General features: G+C 39.6%; 1 protein-coding gene across 1 annotated transcript in view; it reads right to left on the bottom strand.

Annotated features, from left to right (window-relative positions):
- Positions 1-4,782: 4,782 nt before the first annotated feature.
- ZEB2 (zinc finger E-box binding homeobox 2) overlaps positions 4,783-5,103 on the bottom strand; it is a 136,612-nt gene continuing 136,291 nt past the window's right edge. The window contains exon 9 of the mRNA XM_059876060.1: positions 4,783-5,103. This exon is cut by the window's right edge and continues 5,217 nt beyond it. The gene's annotated coding sequence lies outside the window, so the exon portion shown is untranslated.

Raw genomic sequence — 5,103 nt, 5'->3', positions numbered from 1 at the left:
CCTTGTTTTTCCATCCTGGGGTGGGCTGTGCTTCTTCGTCTTGTTATGGGATGTTTGTCCCTCCCCATCTCGGCAGTGACAGACTCCCAGGGATGCCTGCATATCTGTCTCACAGGTGTGGGATCTGATCCCTGCCAGCTTAGCGAGACTTTGGAAGAATCTCCCACAGTGGTTGTAAAGAGAAAAAGGAGAGAGATAATAGTTCACTGGCATCAATAATCTGCTTCCCCAACCGGCTGAACGTCTGAATAATAGCCTCGGCACTTGCCCTACTACTACTCCCCTTGCCTGGCTCCGCCACTGTCAGATTCTCTTCCCTTCTCCACAACTGGGAACTCTAGGGAGCAGATTGTTTTGGCTGGAATTAGCCGGGCACAGATGGTACCACCTGCTGCATGTTCCTTACTTCTTATTGGCTCCTCTCTCAGCTCTGCGAGTTTTTATATTTTCTAGAAGTTCAAGGGAAGGAGAGATGGCTGGGGCCCTTGCTCATGCCTGATTCTAGCATGGCTATCTTGAGCAAACTGGCAAACGTGGGGACTGAGCTGGGTCTTGTTGATCAGGGAGGGGTCTCAGGGTAGTGAGCCACTGTGGCAGCCTGCTTGCTGTAGCAGGTTCTTTCATTTCCAAGATACAAACTTCCTTTACCATTTCTGTTTTCCAGGATGACAGATCTGCCTATGACCAGACACAAGGCACGTGATCCTGAGAGAGTCTGAGAAATAAGATTTCTCTTATTGTTAACTCAGAGGGACATAGAAGGATACTGCCCATTTTACAGGGAAAGGAATTATGATTAAACTGCAATCAGGTTGCTAAATTCATTTCTGGGCTATTCACTGGGAATAATAATAACACAGCTCTTCCGACTCCCACAGGGTAAACCTCACAGATTCATGAATTCCATTCCTCAGCTCTGAAAACATGACATGGGACCAAAGAACCTAAGAACTTCACTCCTTAACATTCTTTTACTTTACCTGTCCAGTTGTTCTTGAATGTTTCCTGACAGGAGATCACACTGGAAATCATTCAAACGGCTGAGACATATTTTCTTACTGGTCTGACTTCATCTTTCCTTTTCTGCTATGCTTTATTAGACCAGGGTTTTTAATTCTAAAAAAACCCAAACTGATTCTTGCCTCAGGTATTTGCATCTTTCTCTTCTCTCTTGCTGGAATACTCTCGCTCCAGATCCTCCCCTGGTTCACTTCTCACCCCTCAGGCTCCACTCAGAAAATACAGCCTTAGATTTTTTTTCCTGACATTCCCCTCCCTGCACCCCAGCTGAGGTTGCCTGTTCTCCAATCCCATCTCATTCGATGTTAAACCACCTCTTTTTATTCTTGTCAAAACAGCGGTATGTGAAGTGGACTTATATAATTGTTTTGGTTTGTACCTTCGCCACTAGAAAGTAGGTCCCTGTAGAATGGGAATATTGTCTGATCACTGCTGAATCCCTAGGGCATAAAACTGCATCTCCTATAGCATCACTCCGTGGGATGCACGTTAGTAAGGGAAGGGTGTTGTTTTGTGTTTTAAAGGGGGAAACACTGGTGTACACAAGGGAGCCTGCTTGAGACTTTGATACTGGTACATTCCCTGTGAAACCTGGAGCTCAGCTTTCTACTTCTTTATGCATGTCTGTCTCTGATGGAGTATACGAAACTTAAGGCCAGTAGTCTTGTTTGTTTTTGTATATCCTATAAAACCTAGTATTATGCTTCACACAAGGTGGGCACTCAGTAAACTGAATTACCATCAATGTTGTAACTGTTATTTATTACTATTATTTCTAGGGCCACTAAATAGAACAGAGGTAGAAGAAGCATCTGGAGAAGCAACAACCGCATGTATGCCATAACTGGAGACCTGGCTTCTGGTTTCAGCTCTGCCAATAACCACAAGTTGATATGGGCTTTACTCCTCTCTGAGGCCCAGAATGTGAAGAGCCAGAGCTTTTGATGAGAGGGTATATGTATTCCTCCACTCTCTAATTTTCTTCCATTTATTTCAGCCTATTTCAGTTTTCCTGCTGCAGATTTATAAATCTCCAATTACTCCTGTTACAGCCTGTTTCTTCCTCTGACCACCTCTGGGTTATTCAGTGCATACGGGGTTCAGAAAAAGCTGTGACTAGAGAAAGAACAGCCCTGGGGACTCACACAGTGGGTTCAGGCTGCAAACTGTGGGTGGAGAGCCTTGATGGAACTACAGCTCCTCAGTGGACATAAGCACTGTCAAAAATTGGGCAAACTAGTGGGTAAAATGTACGAACAGCAGCTAGTAATTTTTAAAGAGCATTTCTCAAACTTGAGCTTGTCTCTGGCTCTCAGTGAAAGGAGACTTCAGTCCAGACGTGGTTAACTGCCCTCAGATGATGATGTGATCTTAGAGTAATATAGGGTTTCCAAAGTAGCTTATTTTCATTCCACTCTTGCATGGAAGAGTTCATGTAGACCAGAACGAACTTCTTGCAGGAAGCAGGCAGACTAACTCACTCCTTTTGATGTTTCCACATCATTCAAAGGAGCATTTTACTGTGATGTGTTGTGGAAAGCATTGTCAGGAGACTAGGGTTCTGAAATCTATGCTTAACTGCTTTCTAGATCATTGTGGGGTAAAGATAAATGAGCGTAGTCTCAAGTCTATGAAGATTTCAGTTTCCTCATCTAAAAAGTGCAGGCAGTAGATTAATTAACTGCTTTTATTTTTCTAAGTGTTATAACCATCAGGATATTCTTCCTCTCAGTCCATAGAAGAATTTTATTGAGAACGAGATTTTTTACTATTTCAGTGTAGACACCAGGTATGCTACAATTTGATCAGGTTTATAACAGTTACAGGCTGATTTATAGGTGAAGATATCTGACCCAAGGGATCATGACAATTCCTTGAAAAGGATTTGTACAAATCATTATTCCAACTTTTATTTTTAAAAACAAAGTAGTACATTTTAAGGAGTTAGTGTGGTTGGGACACTTCATATCCTGGGAAGACATTTTTCGAATGTTCCCTCACCATTTGAAGCAAGTGAACTGTTCCTTTTCATGGAACTGTCTTTGATAATATAAAAACACTTTATAATGCAAAAGAAAAGGTGCAAAGTATCTACTTAGATGTTAGGCTGATTCTTCTCAAGCCTACTCTCTGAGCAATGGCATTTTCAGTGTTAAAACAAATAGGGCAGGGTGGTATGTACTTCTCTTTTTCCCCCTCTTGCTTAGATGAACCTTCAGCCGGAAACCCATGAGCTCACACTTTCTAAGCATGTTCAATAATGAAGTGGTAGAGCTCCACGGAATGCTTCAGGACCTCAGGAAGTGGTTAAGGGTTATTCAATAGTTGGTGTTCTCTCTTTCTGTCTGCACCAATTCCTGGGCTGCACTAAGGGTTTGGAAATACCATTTGTGTTGGAAGTGGTATCTTTCAGAAGAGACATAAAAACCAAGGTCTAGGTTGCTTGTGGTCACTAAATACACATGATGTTTTCTGTGAGTTCGTTAGGGATGTTCTTGAGTTTCCTTTCTAAATTTATATTCCTTTGTTCCTCTATATTCTTTTAAAAAGTAATTTGAAGACTGTAGTCTTCTTTTCCCTTAACAAAACTAGAATGAAATGTAACTGGAATTCTTTGCCCTTTAATGAGACTGTTTTAGGAATGGATAAAAGTGACTCTCCTTTAAGGAAAGGTCACAAACTAAAATATGAGATTTTGAGAAAAAGTAAAGATAAATGTCTATTTGGTCCCCTGCATTGCAGGCAGATTCTTTACCAACTGAGTTATCAGGGAAGCCCGTTTTATGGTTAGCATACCTTAGAAGTGATATAGAATCTTTTGGTGAAACTTTATTTTTTTCAGTATCAACATTTTAAGTGTTTTCATTTGTGTAATATATAAATACATAAAATGTCTCGCAAGCACTCCTTCATAGTCCCTCCATCTTTGGGGTATTGTTTTTTAATACTAGCTGTTCAAATGCACACGCACGAAGTTAGCAATCTATACATGCGCAGAACACACACACTCTCTCACTGTCTCTCTCTCTCAGTATCTCTCTCTTACTACCCTTTGCTCTGAAAATGGTCACAACAGGAGCATGATACACACATCTTTCTCTGAATATGTCTTTATGTTAGATCAGTTCCTTCTAAGTTCTGTGCTTGCCAATGCTAAACTTCCTGCCAGGGCAGTAGTCTATTTTTAACATTTTGGGGGCTTATCCCTTCGTTCCAAATCTAACAGGCATGTTCTGTGGCGTGAGAGACAGAAAAGCTGACTGGGTGCACTTACAAATCAGGATCATCAGGATTTGCAATTTCTGTAGAATCAAAGATATGAATGAGAAAGCCCAATTAGAATACTTAAAAGATCATTTGTCACCACTTTAATCTTCATGGGGTTTTACTCATCATTTTCTTTGACTAAAATTATTAGAATCTTTGTCATATTCATCTCAAGGCCAAATGGGAATAGTACCATTAATTTTATATTTTCAATATTTTGGAGCATTTTAGCATGTCATACTAGATTATAGGTGGTAGGTGACTGTTTTAGTAGAGAAAGTCTTGATTGGTGGCATATTCAGCATCACATCATCTCAGTGTCATTTCTCTAATTCCATATTTCATATACAAATGAAGACTGAGGGATTTATTTCTGTTATTTAATAGCATTTGTTTAATTCAGAGATTAATATATCATCTTCAACCCTGAAAAAAGAGGCCCTCTGAAACATCAGACCCAAAAAATTGGACACGGCCTATTAGCCCAAAAGAACATGTTGCCAATTATCTCCATGTTTATTTAAATATTTAGCTCTAAAGGAAGCAATCATTCCTTTATACTTCTTTAAATTTAGTATTGACATTTTTATTTTGGGAAAGGAGGTCTTTTTTTTTTTTTAACATGGATACAGGAAAAGAAAACTCTCCAATAAAAATATTGTCTAAAAAGTTTGTTTTGTCTGCATGATTTACTAAATATGTACAATTTCAATTCACAGCGAAGGTAACAAAGATTTAAACAGCCAACATCACAAATGTCTCAAGTTCTAAAAAAAAATCACTGTGCACAGTTTAACAATTTAATTGAATAAAAAC

This window comes from Bos taurus, chromosome 2, assembly GCF_002263795.3.
Source record: "Bos taurus isolate L1 Dominette 01449 registration number 42190680 breed Hereford chromosome 2, ARS-UCD2.0, whole genome shotgun sequence".
Classification (NCBI taxonomy): Eukaryota; Metazoa; Chordata; class Mammalia; order Artiodactyla; family Bovidae; genus Bos; species Bos taurus.
This window is presented reverse-complemented; position numbering and strand designations above follow the sequence as displayed.